We start from the raw sequence: 20128 nt of genomic DNA, 5'->3' as shown, positions 1-20128 counted from the left end.
CAATTTTGTAATTATAATCAATATATAAAGGGGAAGTGGCCGCAAATACACTGAACTTCTTAAGAAGTCGAGTGGGTTTGGTTACTTTAATTTTTAAATAATCAGGACATTTTAAAAGTTGCTGTTTATAAAATACTTTTTAAAAATGTTATTACACGCACTATGAGTGCACCCAGTCTTGATGCCTCGTTAAAGCGTTAGCTGTCTAGCTCCTCCTCCGTGAGCCTTTCTCCTCATACTGGGTCTGGGGACACACATGCCGTCTCTTTATTTCTGAGGATCCGTTACCCATTTCTCTGCACAAGTCTTCGGGGATCCGATCTATCTGTGCCTCCTTCAGCCAGGAGCCTCCGGATCTTTCCAGACTTCTTTGCAGTACTGCCTCATGTACTGAATCCATTTCTCTCATAGCCTGGCGCTTGGCAGGCAGGCTGGCGTTCCCTGGCTCTGCCTTCCCCATCTCCCTGTCTTTTCTCCCACGGCCCATCTGCCCCTCCTTTCCTCCACCCCCTTCTCCTCTCTGCTCCCCTTTATTTCCACTCCCCACCCGCGTGGCTTTGCCCTCCCTCTCCCCCCTCAGCTCGTCTGTATTTGGAGCTCCGGAAGCTGCCGGCGACTCTCCCCTGGAGCAGCGTGACTGACACCGGCTCCTATTCAGCTGGGAGGAGGGAGAGGGGAGGAGAAGGGGAGGGCCGCGGGAGGAGGGTGCGAGTGGCCGACCACGGATTTGCATTGCCGAGGACTGGACCCCAGGGCAGCGAAGCAGGTAATCCTGCAGCGGTCGAGGCCAGGCGAGGCGGGGAGGGGTCGGGGTGCAGGTGCGGGGGGCGCCTGGCGGCGGGCGCTGGCAAGTTGCGTCCGATGGGTAGGGTGGAGAAGCGGCCGGTACGCGGTGGCGGTGGCGGTGGCGGCAGCGCGCGGGGAATAAAGGCGGCGCGGGCGCGGGGGCCGGGGCGCGGGGCGCGGGGACCGGGGCGCGGGGACCGGGGTGCGGGCGCGGGCGCACTCCCATCTGGGTCAGCGGAGCGGCGCGCCCTGCCCCCGCCTCCCCAGCTCCGGCGTCCTGGCCGCTCGGAAGGCGGGGTGCGGGCGGGAGCGGCCCGGGGTTGGCGGGCGGCCGCGGCCTCCCCACCCAGCGCCACCGCCCGCCCCGCCGCTCTAACTTTGGGGGGTCTCGTCCGCCCGGCTGTGAGTCTTCCAGGGGGGTGGGGTGGGAGTCGTTGCGCCGGCTCTGACCAGAGCCACCTCGATCAGAAAGTGCTGGAAAGAAACAGACCTGGCTTCCCCTCTGCAGAACCTGACTTGAGGCGATGAGTCACTTCTGAAAAATGCAGAGGCAACTGAGACTGGGGGAACGGCTCGGAAAAACGGCACCCGCCGCTGGCTGTCTGACTGCTTTGGGTAGAGGGGTGTTCATGGAAGTAGCCACCCTATCATCACTTTTAGGGCCAAAAATCAACCTGCAGATGGCCTTTTCTTTATTCTCATCAGAGTGGTGTTCGCTGCAAGTTGTAGCAATATTTGAATGGATGCATTCTTAAAAATGAGTATGTATGGATTACTGCATTTAGGAAATTGAACCAGGACTAGGTCCAAACAGCCAGAGTGGAGATGAACACTTGGTAAGAAGATCTAGGGCCTTTGGTTTTATAGTCATGGAAATACAGAAGCTTCTGGGACTTGAGCACTGTAGTTTACTGAGTACTCCTGTTTCTTTACTGCTTCTGTAGATTTCATTTAAGCAATGTTCCTTAGAATTCTTGGTAAACTATCTAAGCCCACTTAGTGTAAAATTACAACCGTAGAGTGAACTTTAGAGAATTGGATTGATCGTTACTAGCGTCTAATTAGACTGCAAGCCTCTCGAGAGCAAGGATGGGTTGTTTGGTAGTTCCTACAGCACCAAACAGTATTTGGCTCACAGCATGTGATGGATGGACAATAAAAGTGTGTAAAATAGTTAATTCAGTACCTTAAGTGTAGATGGAGCGTGACTTCTTGAATATACTGCATATTTTGCAAGGAAAGGCGACTTCTTCTTGAATGCCGACATTTAAAAAAAATTCTTAATAACATTACAATCGAAGTGTCAATAAATACTTCTGAAGGATAAAGAGAAAAAGAAGTTACCTATCAGGAATCAGGAAAGTGATTATCAAGGTGGTCTTTGCTAGTAGGAAGTAGGTTTTTGTTCCCCATCGTTAATGTGAGAAGTAATTTAATTTGTTGATACAGGATAGGGTTTCGTAAACCTTTGAGTTAAGAGCTAGATAGTAAACACGTAGGTTGTGCAAGCTGTATAGTCTCTTTAGCAACTACTCAGTTCCACGGTTATAGTTTGAAAGCAGCTAAAGACAATACCTGTAGGTTGTGTTTCACTTTATTTACAGACATTGAACCTTGAACTTTTAACCAGTAACAAAATATTCTGTTTTTTTCCAGGCATTAAAAAATGTAAAAACTATTCTTAGCTTGAGGGAGGAGCAGAAAACACAAGAGAGAGAGGAATGGATTTGTCCTTCTAGTAGTAGTTTGCTACTCCCACTGCTTGACTCTGTGCTAGAATCAGGAGAGGAACCTTTTGAAAGGATTAATGGGCCACATTCTCTTGAGTGCCTGTTACAGCTTGGTAGTTAAGTTAAATACCCTCCAGAAAAGCATTAACTTATTTTGAGCATTATGGTGTTTTGTTTTGTTTTGAATATTTCCTAACATCTTTATGCATGAGGTTTGTTTTGTTTTTAATTTATTATGTAACATTTTATACATAAAAATAATATGCTAAGTCTAGGTAAGTTATGAACATTATAGTCAACTGAACAACTGTGAACCCATCACTAGGTTTATAAACTAGGGCTTAAGAACTAGACAGTTGTGAAAAGATAGCTCATAGAATGGGAGGAAATATTTAGGAATCGTGTATCTGATAAGGGACTTATATCCACAACATATAAAGAGTTCTTACAGCTCAATAATAAAAAGAAAAATAATCCAATTTAAAAATGGGCAAAGGATCTGACTAGCTATCTACCGAGAAGATATACAAATGGCTAATAAACCCATGAAAAGATGCTCAACATCATTATTCATCAGGGGAATGCAAATCAAAACCATGATGGGATACCACTTTATACTCACGAGCATGGCTATAATCAAAAAGTCAGATAATAACAAATGCTGGTGAAGATGTGGAGGAATTGGAACCTTCGTACACTGCTGATGGGAATATAAGATGGTGCCCTCACTTTGGAAAAGTTTGGCAGTTCTTCAAATTAAACATAGAGCTACCGTATGACCTAGCAATTCCATTGTAAATATATGTCCAGGAGAAATTAAAACATATGCTCACAAAAAAACCTGTACACAGATGTTGACAGCAACACCATTCGTAATAACCAAGAGGTGGAAACAAACCAAATGACTATCAGTTGATGAATGGGTAAATAAAAGGTGGTATATCCATTCAGTGAGATATCATTTGGCCATAAAAAGGAGTGGAGTACTGATGCATGCTACGACATGGATGAATCTTGAAAACATTATGCTAAGTGAAAGAAGCCAGTCAAAATATCACGTACTGTATGATCTAGTCATATGAAAACGTCCAGACCAAGGAAATGTATAGAGCTGGAAAGTAGATTTTTTTGTTGCTTAGGGCTGAAGGGGTTGGAGGTGGGTTGGGTAGGGAAGTGATAGATAAAGGTCACAGGGTTTCCTTTTTAAGCTGAAACATGAAAATATCCTCTAATTGACTGTAGTGATAGTTGCACATATCTGTAAATACACTAAAAACCATTGATTTGTACACCTTAAATGGGTGAATTCTGTGGTATGTAAATTACATCTCAATAAAATTGTTAAAGAAAATAAACAGAAGACTGGGGGAGGAAGTACTAGATTGTTAGCATCCTGTTGCATCTTTGTGTTTTTCCTCTGTGCCTGCTCTCATGTCCCTCCCAACCCTGAATTTTGTGTTAATCATTCCCTGGTTTATTGTAAAACAGTTTTATCACATGTATGTATTCCGAAACAATAGTGTTTAGGTGTGTTTTTTGATTTATAAAAAAAGGTATTTATAATCTCACATTCTTTCTTGAGATGGAATCTGTCGCCCAGACTGGAATGGAGTGGCACAGTCTCAGCTCACTGCAACTTCCGCCTCTCAGGTTCAGGCGATTGTCCTGCCTCAGCCTCCTGAGTAGCTGGGATTACAGGCACATGCCACCACACCTGGCTAATTTTTGTGTTTTTAGTAGAGAAGAGGTTTCACCACGTTGGCCAGGCTGGTCTCAAACTCCTGACCTCAGGTAATCTGCCCTTCTCGGCCGCCCAAAGTACTGGGATTACAAGCGTGAGCCACGGCACCCAGCCTAACCTCGCATTCTTAAAATTCAGCATTAGGTCATTAAGAATTACCCACATTGGGCCGGGCGTGGTGGCTCACTCCTGTAATCCCAACACTTTGGGAGGCCGAGGCAGGCGGATCACGATGTCAGGAGATTGAGACCATCCTGGCTAACACGGTGAAACCCCGTCTCTACTAAAAAGTACAAAAAATTAGCCGGGCGTGGTGGCAGGCGCCTATAGTCCCAGCTACTCTGGAGGCTGAGGCAGGACAATCGCCTGAACCTGAGAGGCGGAAGTTGCAGTGAGCTGAGACTGTGCCACTCCATTCCAGTCTGGGCGACAGATTCCATCTCAAGAAAGAATGCGAGATTATAAATACCTTTTTTTATAAATCAAAAAACACACCTAAACACTATTGTTTCGGAATACATACATGTGATAAAACTGTTTTACAATAAACCAGGAGAATGGTGTGAACCCAGGAAGGGAGCTTGCAGTGAGCGGAGATGGCGCCACTGCACTCCAACCCGGGCGACAGAGCGAGACTCCGTATCAAAAAGAAAAGAATTACCCATGTTGTTGCATGTAGGTATGTAATATTTCTTGGCAAATATTCCATGATTTATTTCACCATTCTCGTTGACAGGCATTTGGGTTGCTTCCCATGTTTTGCTATTACAAAGAATGCTGCTTTGGAGACTTTTTTCCATGTGTCTTGGCACATATGCGCAAGAGCTCTTTGGTGTGAATGTGCCATGTATTTTAATGGCAAAACAACAACAACAAAAAAACCTGATTCTCCTTTGACTTACACATTGATGGCATGTAACCACTTACTCATTTCCCCAAACCAAGATAAAATGACTAGATCTGACATTGTGACTTCTCATCCTATTTACATTCTAGTTGTAAATGTATTTCCCAATGTTTTGAGAAGTGTGGAAAATCTAAAATTTCACAGCTGAATTTCACAGCAGAACCTTTTAACCCAGTCACTCATGGGCATCTTCATCTCCTTATATCACCTGGGTTTAGGATGGGAGGGAGGACAACTTTATTATTACATCAAAGGAACATTAATCAAAGTACATGAGTGGTTACTAAACCTCACTAAAAGTTGCCTTGTATTGTATATCCTGCTGGGTGGTCTAGTATTTCCGATATGATTTAGTTAGGTAATTCTGGTAACAGTGAGCCTTGGGCAGATCTAGATCTGTCGTTGACTTAGGCTGTGAGCTTTTGCCGTTCATTCAGGATATTTCTCCTTCAACTTAGAAGGGGGAAAGCACCTTAAAGTCTGAACAAATCTTTATGATTGAACTTAGAAGGGGGAAAGCACCTTAAAGTCTGAACAAATCTTTATGAGGAATTTTTAAATTGCTGCTAACTGGAGACGGAGTCTCGCTCTGTCGCCCAGGCTGGAGTGCAGTGGCCGGATCTCAGCTCACTGCAAGCTCCGCCTCCCAGGTTCATGCCATTCTCCTGCCTCAGCCTCCCGAGTAGCTGGGACTACAGGCGCCCGCCACCTCGCCCGGCTAGTTTTTTGTATTTTTTAGTAGAGACGGGGTTTCACTGGTTTAGCCAGGATGGTCTCAATCTCCTGACCTCATGATCCGCCCATCTTGGCCTCCCAAAGTGCTAGGATTACAGGCTGGAGCCACCGCGCCCGGCCTGTTTTAAACTTTTTTTTTGAGACGGAGTCTCACTGTGTTGCCCAGGCTGGGGTGCAGTGGCACAATCTCAGCTCACTGCAAGCTCTGCCTCCTGGGTTAACGCCATTCTCCTGCCTCAGCCTCCCAAGTAGCTGGGATTACAGGCGCCCGCCACCACGCCCAGCTAATTTTTTTGTGTTTTTAGTAGAGACGGAGTTTCACCGTGTTCGCCAAGATGGTCTCGATCTCCTGACCTCGTGATCCACCCACCTCAGCCTCCCAAAGTGCTGGAATTACAGGCGTGAGCCACTGCATCCGGCCCAATTTTAAACATTTTTAAGCATACTATTCAGTGGCATTAAACTCATTCTCACTGTTGTGCAACCATTACTATTGTCCATCTCCAGAACTTTTTCATCACCCAAAACTGAAACTTTGTACCCACTAAACATAACTCTGGATTCTCCTCTTCCCCAATCCATGGAAACCACCATTCTACTCTCTGTCCCTGAATTTGCCTATTCTAAGTACCTTATACAATATTTGTCCTTTTGCTACATGAACTTTTGTTTGTTTGTTTTTGAGATGGATTCTCGCTCTGTCACTCACCCAGGCTGGAGTGCAGTGGCGCCATCTCGGCTTGCTGCAACCTCCGCCTGCCGGATTCAAGCGATTCTCGTGCCTCAGCCTCCCCAGTAGCTGGGATTACAGGCACGTGCCACCACCCAGCTAATTTTTGTATTTTTAGTAGAGACAGGGTTTCATCATGTTGGCCAGGCTGGTCTCGAACTTCTGACCTCAGGTAATGCACCTGCCTCGGCCTCCCAAAGTGCTGGGATTATAGGGATGAGCCACCACACCCGGCCTACATGAGCTTTTATATCCGGGGAAATTCCATCTTGTTTTGTTTCTCTCTTTAATAGACACTTTTCCCACTTTAGGAAAATATGACTTCTTTCACTGAGAAATTATGTGAAGGGATTGTTTCCCTTTCAGTGTACAGCCCTATACAGAAAAGGACATAGAATGTTGTCTAAAACCAGAAGAAGAAATTATGACTATTATGAATGGCGTCTTCATCTACCCTGTCAAGTTAATTAGGCATCTAATAATCCTGGCTTCTCATTGAACACTTAGCCACCTGCAGAAGCTGCACTAGCCCCTGATTCTTAAAATTTCACATTTACCTGATACATGAATGAAGTAAATCACCTTTGATGTTCCTATCAGGCCTCAGCTTTTCAGAATTTAAAGGCCATTCTGCAATATAGAAGTCTGATCTAAAATCTCTTTTGTTTTGACGGGAAGGGGTATTCTGAGAGGCTGAAGGAGGGTTCCAAGAGGCTGAACATAGAAGGGAGTTAACCTAAATGGCAGTTCTGAAGAGGAAGATGGTTCCTGGAGAAGTTAGATGCTGGAGACACCAAAGACAGACCTGTAGTGGCCGGGCACGGTGGCTCACGCCTGTAATCCGAGCACTTTGGGAGGCCAAGGCGGGTGATCACGAGGTCAGGAGATCGAGACCATGCTGGCTAACATGGTGAAACCCCGTCTCTATTAAAAAAAAAAAAAAAAAAAAAAAAAATTAGCCGAGCATGGTGTCACGTGCCTGTAGTCCCAGCTACTCGGGAGGCTGAGGCAGGAGAATCACCTGAACCCAGGAGGCGGAGGTTGTAGTGAGCTGAGATCGCACCACTGCACTCCAGTGTGGGTGACAGTGAGACTCCATCTCAAAAACACACACACACACAAAACAGACCTGTAGTATGTAGACAGCTTTGTTGTCCCATTATTGTGCACAGTTTAATGAAAAAATAACCTCTGTTACTTTGCATCATTCCATTTGGAAATCCAGAGAAATTCTGGGATCCATTGGTTGACTTACTCCCTCTATGTTGAGTGACTGCTGTATCTCTAGCATCTAGGAATGCAAAAATGAAGATCGGTGAAAGAAGACAGAATGAATAGAAGATGACACTTAAGCTGTAAACATAAGTCTCAAAAAATCTATTCTGATGATTATCATCATTTCCTACTTTGTTTCTATTTAGTTTTAGTCAGAGAAGAATCACTGGATTCTTGGCCGGGCGCGGTGGCTCACGCCTGTAATCCTAGCACTTTGGGAGGCAGAGGCTGGTGAATCATGAGGTCAGGAGATCGAGACCATCCTGGCTAACACAGTGAAACCCCAGCTCTACTAAAAATATAAAAAAAATTAGCTGGGTGTGGTAGCAGGTGCCTGTAGTCCCAGCTACTCAGGAGGCTGAGGCAGGAGAATGGCGTGAACCTGGGAGGCAGAGCTTACAGTGAGCCGGGATCACCCCACTGCACTGAAACCTGGGTAACAGAGCGAGACTCCGTTTAAAAAAAAAAAAAAAAGAATCACTGGATTCTTGTGAAAATGAATTATTTTATCCTAAGGCAACAAGAGCAGTTAAATTGGACCACACTAAGAAAATGAGATGATCAGATTTTTCAGAACCAGGTAAAAGAGGCTTCCAGATGGTGGATGTATAGTTCAGTCTGGTTATAATGTGATGCACTGGAGGTGGAGGCATCCATTTGTAATCTTAGTTTGGAAGCTGCTATGGGCTGAATGTTTATGTCCTCCCAAAATTCATATGTTGAAATCTTCACTGCCATTGTGATGGTGTTAGCAGTGGAAGGCCTTGGGAGGCGAATAGGTCCTGGGGTAGAGCACTCATGAATGGACTGGTGCCCTTATGAAAGAGAACCAAGAGAGACCCTTTGCTCCTTTCACCAAGTGAGGACACAGCAAGAAAGTGCCATCTGTGAGCCAGAAAGTGGGCCTTGATCTGCATTGATCTTGGACTTCCCAACCTCCAGAGCTGTGAGAAACAAATTTCTGTTGTTTATAAGCTATCCAGTCTGTGGTGTTTTTTTATAGCAGCCTGAAAGGAGCTAACATAGTAACCTATGTATTACCCAAACTGTGCAAGTGATAGATCAATATGATATGTGTGATCTTTCCATCGAATGCGTACTGTCCTGGTATTGCTACTCACCCCCTCCACTGGCAGGAAAAACAAATGTCTGGCCTAATGAGTTAGGTTGGTTGATGGACAGGTTCAACTAATTGGTTACTTGACATGAGGTAGGCTAAATGCAGATAGTCTTTCTCTCAGCGGTCACGCTAGAAGCTGTGGCTAGAGATTTTCAGGGTACAATGCAGATCCACAATTCTTTAGGCAATTTTAAGTTTACATTTTTATTTCTCCTCCATTTGAATGTCTTCTCTGTTTCTTAGTACTTCTCTCTGTGTTCAAAGTTTCCTCTGTGGACAACCCTCCACTCCCCCTCCTTCCATCTTGCTTCAGAACAACCTCTCTCTTCTTTAGGAATTCACTCCCCTCAATGCCTTTCTGAAGGTGGACAATTATCTAATTGAAAGTCTTCAGTAATTGAAAACTTTAAAAAGAGGCTTGTTAATAGTGTGAGTCTCTATATAACATACAATTGGGATGGAACTCTTTTTTATGCTTCTTATTTTGGTTCAGCAATCTTTAAACTGTGTGCATTTGCTATATGCAAAGGCTTCCCAAAGGTACATATGCACAAGTGTTTTGAGAATATAAATGTCCAAATCCTCCTCTTCCATATGTGCTTTTTCCTAAGACTAATCTTGATGACAATGGACCTGTAATGGAGACATAAGTTCTCTTTCTCATCTGCTTTTCCATAATCACCTTTCTCTCGCTTTCCTCGTAAAAAGCGTATGTCTACCCCATTTTCCTAATCCATTTTACTAAATGGTTTATGGCTAACCCATTTTAATAAATTGCTTTACCTAAGGATGTAAAACTCTAGGGGATGGGGAGGGCAAGAAAGGGGGAAATTTCTGAATATAAATTTCTTTGCAAGGGTGAGAAAGCAAATGACTCTATTGTCTGAGCAGAGACCCTTTTGCCAATCACGTGTTTTCTAAATCTATCTTAAAAAACAAAAAGCGAAGGCCAATCTAATCAAATTGTAAACCGATATTAAAGGATAAACTCTAAAAGAGAATGAAATTTTGACTCTCATACAAATAAAAAATAGACATTTTCAAACTTATTTAAAATATGAGAGAGCCAGAAAGGTCTTCCAGTCAATTTAAAGGAGATCATTTATAAGAATGCTGGAATGAATTTCCTTAATACATATAAAACTGGCTTCTTCTACAATGGGAGAGGGAAGGTGATTGGACTTCCACAGGATAAAGTTTATTTGCATGTCTGTATGACTTGCTTTACTATCAGATTTCTGCAAGTTAACATATCTTTACAGAGTTGTAAAATAGCTTAGTCAATGGCAATGAATGACAGAGGTGACCCAGATGAACAAGTATTAGGGTACTCATGAAATTTGTCTTCTCAGTTTTTCCTTACACTGACACTTAAAGTCAGTTTTTTGTTTGTTTGTTTTTTGAGACCGAGTCTTGCTCTGTCACCCAGGCTGGAGGGCAGCGGTGCGATCTCGGCTCACTGCAAGCTCTGTCTCCCGGGTTCACGCCATTCTCCTGCCTCAGCCTCCCAAGTAGCTGGGACTACAGGCACCCGCTACCACGCCTGTCGAAATTTTTTGTATTTTTAGTAGAGACCGGGTTTCACCATGTTAGCCAGGATGGTCTCGATCTGCTGACCTTGTGATCCGCCTGCCTCGGCCTCCCAAAGTGCTGAGATTACAGGCGTGAGCCACCGCAGCCGGCCTAAAATAAGTTTTGATATTTCACTACCATGTGATGTTGAAGGAGTTCAAAAAATTAAGTGACATTTCTATAACAAAATTCCTCCCTTTCCATCTCCTTATTATGTTTCCCAGCATTACATTGATAAAAACAAAAAAATCAGAATCAAATTGATGCTCAACCTTCACTCATTTTATTTTTATTTTATTATTATTATTTTTTATTGAGATGGAGTCTTGCTCTGTCACCCAGGCTGGAGTGCAGTGGCACGATCTTGGCTCACTGCAAGCTCCGCCTCCTGGGTTCAAGTGATTCTCATACATCAGCCTCCTGGCTAGCTCGGACTACAGGCGCTAGCCACCATGCCTGGCTAACTTTTTTGTACTTTTAGTAGAGAAGGGGTTTCGTCATGTTGGCCAGGCTGGTCTCAAACTCCTGACCTCAGGTGATCCTCCCGCCTCAGCCTCCCAAAGTGCTGAGATTACTGGTGTGAGCCACTGCACCCAGCCACCTTGACTCATTTTAATAAATATGTACATCCAATATCCATAAAGTAATGAAAAATGAAAGTGTTCAAAAGAGAGAGATTTCCAATAAAGTTGCTTTTTATTTACTTTTAGTAATTATTTCTCAAAATTTGTAATATTTGTGTTGTTTTCTAAGTAGTGTCCTACTAATAGTAACAATGGTATCAGAATAGCTTTTTTTAAAAAAAGTTTTGACCATTGAATTAGAATTTAAATTTAAATAATGTTTTTGATGCAGAAAAGTATGGTAGACTAATGAGTAAAATATACTAAAGCGTAAAATATACTAAATCATAAAATACGTAAAATTAGGATAAACTTCTGTAGCGCACGAAGCGTGGAAATATAAGTTCAGGGAGAAAATGGAATTATGCAAAAGTTGTGACTATTATAAGAGCAGCCTGTTCCTGTATTCTTTTAAAATGAGTAAGAATGAATTTCATTGGACATAGAAGATAGTTTTATATATCAGTATTTACAGTGTTGGAAGTTACATTCTTTGCAACTATTCACATTTTGGTGACAGTTTCTATATGCCAATCTAAAAATGTGCAAGAGGCTTTTACAAAATTCTTTTAGGGTATATACAAGTAAAAGAATTGAAGACTCCTGTTGTAGCTCACCCTGCTGCTGTTTTCTGACCAAAAACCAATGGTCAGTAATTGTGGCAAAACCTTTCTAGTTCAGTACTAGTAAATGAACCAATTCATTAATTGACGTAGTTCTAGTGACTCCTTGTTTTACTGGATGTCCCTAAGGAAGACATTTAAGAATAAAGGTCTTGGTCGGTCACGGTGGCTCGCGCCTGTAATCCCCCGCACTTTGAGAGGCTGAGGCAGGTGGATCACGAGGTCAGGCGTTCGAGACCAGCCTGGCCAACATAGTGAAACTCCATCTCTATTAAAAATGCAAAAAATGGCTGGGTGGTGGCTTATGCCTGTAATCCCAGCAATTTGGGAGGCCGAGGTGGGCAGATCACGAAGTCAGGAGATCAAGACCATCCTGGCTAACACGGTGAAACCGCGTCTCTACTAAAAATACAAAAAATTAGCTGGGCGTGGTGGTGCGTGCCTGTAGTCCCAGCTACTCTGGAGGCTGAGACAGGAGAATGGCATGAACCCAGGAGGCGGAGCTTGCAGTGAGCAGAGATCAGGCCACGGCACTCCAGTCTGGGAGATAGAGTGAGACTCCATCTAAAAAAAAAAAAAAAATTAGCTGGACGTGGTGGCACACACCTATAATCCCAGCTACTCCGGAGGCTGAGACAGGAGAATGGCATGAACCCGGGAGGCGGAGGTTGCATTGAGCCAAGATCACACCACTGCACTCCAACCTGGGTGACGGTGTGAGACTTCATCTCAAAAAAAAAAAAGAATTAAAGGTCTTGGTACTTACGACACCTCTCAAAAAAGGATAACAGCCATTACATTTTATTTATTTCTTTGTAGGCAGTTATATCTTTACTTTATTCATCTTTATTGTTCTCCTCTTTGGAGGTACTCACTGTAAGGTATTGTGTGAGTGTGGGTGTATAACAGACAGAAGACAGACAGACAGCACTACAGTATTCCCCTCTTATCCATGAGGGATATGTTCTAAGACCCCCTGCTGATGCCTGAAAGCATGGATAGTACCAAGTCCTATATAGACCACGTTTTTTCCTATACATACCTACTGTGATAAAGTTTAATATATAAGGCCAGGTGCGGTGGTGCACGCCTTCCAGCACTTTGGAAGGCCAAGGGGGGTGGATCACCTGAGGTCAGGAGTTTGAGATCAGCCTGGCCAACATGGTGAAACCCCAACTCTATTAAAAATACAAAAATTAGCCAGGTGTGGTGTCAGACGCTTGTAATCCCAGCCACTTGCGAGGCTGAGGCAGGAGAATCTCTTGAACCCGGGAGGCAGAGGTTGCAGTGAGCTAAGATCACACCACTGCACTCCAGCCTGGGCGACAGAGTGAGACTCCGTCTCAAAATTTAAAAAAGTTTAATGTATAAATTAGGCATAGTAAGAGATTAACAGTAATAACTAGTAATAAACTAGAACATTATTGCCATATCCTATAATAAAGGTTATGTGAATGTACGGTCTCTCTCTCTCTCTCAAAATATCTTATTGTACTGTGCTCACCTATATTTGGGCCATGGTTGACCATGGGTAACTGAAACTATAGACAGTGAAACTGGGAAAAGGGCAACTACTCTATTTGGATCTGTAAATGTATAGCTTTCACCAAGTTTGGAAGTTTTTGGTCATGATTTCTTCTTCTGTTTTGTTTATTATTATTATTATTTTATTTGAAACAAAAAAGCATAAGGTTTTGTTTTTTTGAAACAGGGTCTCACTCTGTCACTCAGGCTGGAAGGCAGTGGCACAATCTTGGCTCACTACAGCCTCGATCTCCTGGGCTCAAGTGATCCTCCTGTCTCAGCTTCCCAAGTAGCTGGGACTACAAGTGCACACCACCACACTCAACTAATTTTTAAGTTTTTTGTAGAGACGAGGTCTCCCTATGTTGCCCAGGCTGGTCTTGAACTCCTGGGCTCAAGTGATCCCCCTGCCCCAGCCTCTGAAAGTGCTGGGATTACTGGTGTGAGCGACTGCGCCCAGCCCGAGCAGTGGTTTATATCTATTTCAGTTTGCAAAGCCTTTGGGACCGTCCCACACATGCACAGCTCAGGGACTTGTGCTGGTTCATACACAGAGCCAGGGCATCCCCTTCTTTAGCTCTCTCCTCTCTGGGATTCTCGCCACTCACCTCTACCCCAAGATCCTTTTTTCCTGTTCTTCTGGAAGGATTGAATTTATTTTAAAGTTTACGCTGCTTATGCTGCTGTAGTACAGTTCTCTAAGACTTGGGGCCATCCTTAGGACATAGTAGCAAGAGGAATAAAATACCAGGAATTCTCCCCATACTCTGTGGACCACGAGGTCCCCTGTTCCCCTACTTTTCTGTCAGTAAGCCCATATTTCTTTCTTTTTTGCGGGCGGTGGGGGGTGGGGGCGGAGTCTTGTTCTGTCACCCAGGTTGGGATGCAGTGGTGCGATCTCGGCTCACTGCAACCTCCGCCTCCCGGGTTCAAGCAATTCTCCTCCTCAGCCTCCTGCATAGCTGGGATTACAGGCGCGTGCCACCACACCCGGCTAATTTTTGTATTTTTAGTAGAGACAGGGTTTCACCATGTTGGTCAGGCTGGTCTCAAACTCCTGACTTTGTGATCCGCCTGCCTTGGCTTCCCAAAGTGCTGGGATTACAGGTGTGAGTAACCGCGCCTGGCCCAGGTTTCTTTTGAACAAACCTTCAGGTGCCTGTGCTTCTGCTCACTGTTCTGCCACACAGTTCTGTGACTACAGCCACGTTTGGGAGAGAAAAATGCAAACAAAACCCAAAACCTGGGCTTTCCTCACACTCTTCTGTTAGTCAGGGCCCCCTTTCCAGTTCCTCTGGCCAAAAGGAGGGGGTTCTGTTGGAGTGTTTACTACCTGCACCCCCACACAATTCTGACTTCGGGTTGACCCTGAAGAAGAAAATAAGAAGAAAACCCAGCGTTTTACTCCCAAATGGGTTCCCTTTTCAATTTTGATTCTTCTCAATTCATGTACTATTGTTTTGTCTTTTGGAATCAGATAGTTGCCTTTTGTGTTTTGAACACTGTTTGGAGAGAGGCTGAAATGGGCTTTCATCCTCCTTGAGTATCCCTGGTAGCCCCGACCTCTTTTTGAAGCTTTCTCTTGTTTCCTTTTTCTTCTCTGTTTCTTCCACACCATTCTTTTCTCTCCACTTTACCCACTTTCTCCGTTTTCCCTTTTACTTTGGGCTCCCAGGTTCAAAGAGCAAAAAAAGAAGAACCTGCAGTATTTTTTTAGTGGTCAACAACACAGTTGAAAACTCTGATTGTGTTGAAGTAGTAAATTGAGGCTGGGTGTGGTGGCTCATGTCTGTAATCTTAGCATTTTGGGAGACTGAGTCAGGAGGATCATTTGAGCCCAGGAGTTCAAGGTTACAGTGAGCTATGATTGTGCCATTGCACTCCAGCCTGGGCAACTGAGTCCTGTCTTTAAAAAAAAAAAATGGCCAGATGCAGTGCCTCACGCCTGTAATCCCAGCACTTTGGGATTACAGGCAGGTGGATCACTTGAGGTCAGGAGTTCAAGACCAACCTTGCCAATGTGGTGAAACCCCATCTTTACCAAAAAATACAAAAATTAGCCAGGTGTGGTAGCGCATGCCTGTAATCCCAGCCACTCAGGAGGCTGAGGCAGGAGAATCCGTTGAACCTGGGAGGTGGAAGTTGCAGTCAGCTGAGATCCTGCCACTGCACTCCAGCCTGGGTGACAGAAGAAGACTTGGTCTCAAAAACAAACAAAAAAAAATCAAAGTCAAGTGTGAAAGTAGACCCAGGAAGCTAGAGACACATGCTTCTTCAAGGGGGCTGGAGGAATGCTTGGGCCTTCTCCAAGGGGGCTGGAGGAATGCTTGGGCCACATTGATCACCTGGCTATTTTATTTTACATCAGATGATCACACTTGGATTTGTTAGTAACTTCTATTCATAAAACTGGCTCAGCACTTAAGAACTGATCTTTAAGGTTTTTCTTTTTTCATTTTCTTTTAAGAGAGTTGCTGAATCTATTATTTAATTGCATATAATTACAATGAATGCTGGTAAATTTTACGATTACAAGGAATTTCAACAAACCTTATTATTCATTGTCTAAGTCCATTAGTATTGCTGTAAAGGATACCTGAGACTAATTTATAAAGATAAGAGGTTTATTTGGCTCACAGTTCTGCAGGCTGTACAAGAAACATCTGCTTCTAGCGAAGGCCTCAGGCTGCTTCCATTCGTGGATTAAGTTGAAGGGAAGCTGGAATGCGCAGATTACATGGCGAGAGAAGAAGCAGGAGGAGAGGAGAGGTGTCAGGCTCTTTTTTTTCTTGCCACTCTATAGCTCACAAGTGGATGCCAGCCTCTTATTGACAACCAGCTCCCTTGGGAACGAATAGAGCAAGAACTCACTACTGTGAGAATGGCACCAAGCCATTCATGAGGGATCCGCCCCCATGACCCTAACACCTCCCACCTCCCACCTCCCACCTCCCATTAGGCTCTACCTGGGGATCAGATTTCAACATAAGTTGGAGGGAGTCAAACAAACCAAACCATAGCACTTACCATTCCAGAGAGATAAGACATTCTTCACATTGAAATGACAGAATTTAATAAAGTAAAACATTTCTAGTCATGAGAAGTGACTGACTATATAAAATCATAGCCTCTTTTATGCTTTCAGTCCATGGTCCTTTTGATATCCCTCTGGTTGCAGTCTGCAGTGATTTTGCAGTGTGTTTGTTCTGTGGTGTGGTTTGAGAAGTGTGGTGTGGTTTGAGAAGTGTGGTGTGTGAGGCGGGGCGTGGTGGCTCATGCCTGTGTGGGCGGAGGATTACTTAGGTGCAGAGGCAAGAGACTGAAGACACAAACTATTTCAGTATAATAAAGACAATAGTTAGAATAAGAATAGTCATAATACCAATTAGACATAGAGATGATCATGAACGATTATCAATTATTATAAACATTATTAATCGTTAGCTTTTAATATTACTCCTTGTTGCATTACTAATACAACCTAGGAATAACTGGTGGGTATGGGGTCAGGTGCTAAAGGGACATTGTGAGAAGTGACCAAGAAGACAAGAGGTGAACCTTCTATCACACCCGCATAAGGGCTGCTTGAGGGCTCCTTGGTCAAACGGTAACACCAGTGTCTGGGAAGGCACCCGTTACTTAGCAGACCACAAAAGGGAGTCTCCTTTCCTTGGAGGAGTCAGGGAACACGCTGCTCCACCAGCTTCTTGTGGAAGGCTGGATATTATCCAGGCCTGCCCGCAGTTATCCGGAGGCCTAAACCCCTCCCTGTGGTGCTCTGCTTCCATGGTCACGCTCCTTGTCCACTTTCATGCTCCTCCCATACTCCTGATTCCTCTTTAAAGTTCATAGTAGATAGTGGTAGAAAAAAATAGTGAAAGTCTTAAAGTCTTTGATCTTTCTTGTAAGTGCAGAGAAGAAAACGCTGACGTATGCTGCCGTCTCTCTGCTTCGGCTACCTAAAAGGGAAGGGGCCCCCTGTCCTGTGATCACATGACTTGCTTCACCTTGTCAATCACTTAGAAGATTCACCCTCCTTACCCTGCCCACTTGTCTTGTAAGCAGTAAATATCAGGGAGTGTAGCCGTTCGGGGCCATCACCTGTCTCTACGTCTTGGTGGTAGTGGTCCCCCGGGCCCAGCTGTCTTTTTTTCTATCTCTTTGTCTTGTGTCTTTATTTCTACGATCTCTCTTCTCCACACATGAGGAGAAAAACCCACAGGCCCTGTAGGGCTAGTCCCTATATACCTGTAATTCCAGCACTTTGGGAGGCTGAGGCAGGCGGATCACCTGAGGTCAGGAGTTCGAGACCAGCCTAGCCAACATGGTGAAACCCCATCTCTACTAAAAATACAAAAATTAGCCAGGTGGGTGCCTGTAATCCCAGCTACTCAGGTGGCTGGGGCAGGAGAATCACTTGAACCCAGGAAGTGAAGGTTGTGGTGAGCCAAGATCATGCCAGTGCACTCCAGCCTAGGTGACAGAGTAAGACTCTGTCTCAAAAAAGAAGTGTGGTATGTGAGGTGTTACCGTCATTGTGTCTGGAAGATGGAAGAGTTGGTGACACTTGCCATGATAATTCAGGGACTGAGCACTCACTGGGTACAGATTGCAGTGATGAGTGTGGTGGACCATTCAGAGGGAAATTATAATAATGACATGTAGGCATCACTTTATAGTTGCAAAGCTCACTTCATGGTCTCCTTTCACCTTCCCAAGAATCCTGGCATGTATTATTATTGGGTAGATAATACTTAAGTCATATTTCTAGAAGTCCCCTGAGCTTTAGGTCCCTACTTGTAACTGCCAACTGTAGGCACTTCTAATGCAGATCCTGTAACTCTGAACTCCTCTGCCCTGGGCACTCCCTATCTCTGTTTTGATTGGCACCACCTTCCCTGAAGCAAAACGTCTAAGATAGCCTAGCTTCTCCCTTTTCCTCCAAATCCTCAACCATTTAATCTTTTCCCAAATCTTGCCTAATTTAAACTTCCCTTAGATCTTCCTTAACCTGCTGTCACTTTCTTAGTAAATTCCCAACTCCCCTCCCAGCCCTCTCTACCACCCCTTCTAACTACTCATCAATCCCTTGTTTCCCATGCTCTGTTAGATAGCTCCTGGCGCATAATGAATGTTCCATCAATATTTACTCGTCATTCATGCTTCCATGCCTTTGCATATGCAAGGCACAGGCGCTGGGATGCCTTTACTTATTTTTCTTCTGAATACCATCCTCTCATCTTTGAGACTTAATTTGGTTCCTGTCATAACTTTGGTAGCCTCTCTACTTCCCAGGGCTCAGTTGCATGTCTACCTTTGTTGAGCTCCCCTTCCCATGTGCTCCCACTGCTTTCCTGCACACCTCTGTTATAGTAATTCTCAAAGTGTGGGCCCCTTCTACTCTGAAGAGTGCTTCTTAAAAAGGCAGATTCCCGGGAATACCGAGAACTACTGCATCAGTATTGTTGAGAGTGAGGCCCAGGAGCCTGCATTTAGGAAGCCTCACCTCTCCCCCAGTGATTCTTACACAGAGGAAGAAGAGTGGTGAGAATCAGTGTTTTATTCTCTCACCTGCCTTGGCCCCTACAACTAGTTCCAGGAGTGGGGAGTAGGGCCACTTAGAGTAGTCTCCGGGTAAGTTTCACCACCACTTCTGACCGTTGGGAGATGAGAACAGCAAAGTTACTCAGATTTAATGGTTTTTAACTGAATCTTTACAAAGAGGCACAATCCTTTTTCATTTGTTTGTTTTTAAACCTTTTTTGAGTTATAATTTTATATGTCATAAAATTGACCCATTTTAAATGTCCTAACCTACTTTCTGTCTCTATAGATTAGCCTTTCCTGGATATTATAAATGGAATCATACAATACACAGTCTTCTTGTCTACCTTTCATTTAGCGTAATGTTTTTGAAGTTCACTTGTTTTGTAGCATGTATCACTATTTCATTCTTTTTAATGGCTGAATAATACTCTGTTATAATACATATGTATTTTTTTGCTTTGCCATTCACTGGTTAATGGACATTTGGATTGTTTCCATTTTTTGGTCATTATGAACAGTGCTGCTACGACATTTGTGCACAAGTCTTTGTGCAGACATATATTTTTATTTCTTTTGAGTGAAATAGAGTGGAATGGCTGGTTCATATGACAAATATGTGTTTAACTTTTGAAGAAACTTCCAAACAGTTTAAACCAACTGCACCATTTTCCACATTCACCAGCAATGTGTGGGTTCCAATTCCTTCGTATTCTCACCAGCACTTTTTATTATCTGTCCCTTAGTTTGTAACCATCCTAGTGTGTGTGAAGTGGTATCTGATTGGAGTCTTGATTTGTATTTTCCTAATGACTACTGATGTTGAGCCCTTTCACACGTGCTCTCGGCCATTTGCCGGTCTTCTCTGGAAAGATGTCTATTTAGATATTTTGCTGATTATTAAACTGGCATATTTGTCTTCTTATTGAGTGTGAAAGTTTTTTATATATTCTGGATATAAGGGGAGTAATATATTTACTTGATGGAGGGAAAAAAGGTTCACAATCCCCCTGCCCAGTCTGTAGTGGCTTCACAATCCCCCTGCCCAGTCTGTAGTGGCTTCACAATCCTCCTGCCCAGTCTGTAGTGGCTTCACAATCCCCCTGCCCAGTCTGTAGTGGCCTGGCCAGCAGGGTCTCCATGGCTCTTCTTTTCTCAGTGCCAGGGTGTTGCCCTTAGGGGACTCGTAGAAGCAGTTCTTTGAACTCTACCTCGTCC

At 44.0% G+C, this 20128-nt stretch overlaps 1 protein-coding gene across 3 annotated transcripts in view; it reads left to right on the top strand.

Moving 5' to 3' along the window:
• The first annotated feature begins 226 nt into the window (after positions 1-226).
• Positions 227-20128, top strand: part of LOC105482489 (cyclase associated actin cytoskeleton regulatory protein 2) — a 166499-nt gene continuing 146597 nt past the window's right edge. Inside the window, exon 1 of one of the 3 annotated variants that reach the window (XM_071097585.1) lies at positions 227-766. The gene's annotated coding sequence lies outside the window, so the exon portion shown is untranslated. The remainder of the gene's footprint in view (positions 767-20128) is intronic. The other 2 variants (XM_071097584.1, XM_011742624.3) reach the window with 2 other exon arrangements.

Source organism: Macaca nemestrina, chromosome 5 (assembly GCF_043159975.1).
Source record: "Macaca nemestrina isolate mMacNem1 chromosome 5, mMacNem.hap1, whole genome shotgun sequence".
Lineage (NCBI taxonomy): Eukaryota > Metazoa > Chordata > Mammalia > Primates > Cercopithecidae > Macaca > Macaca nemestrina.
This window is presented reverse-complemented; position numbering and strand designations above follow the sequence as displayed.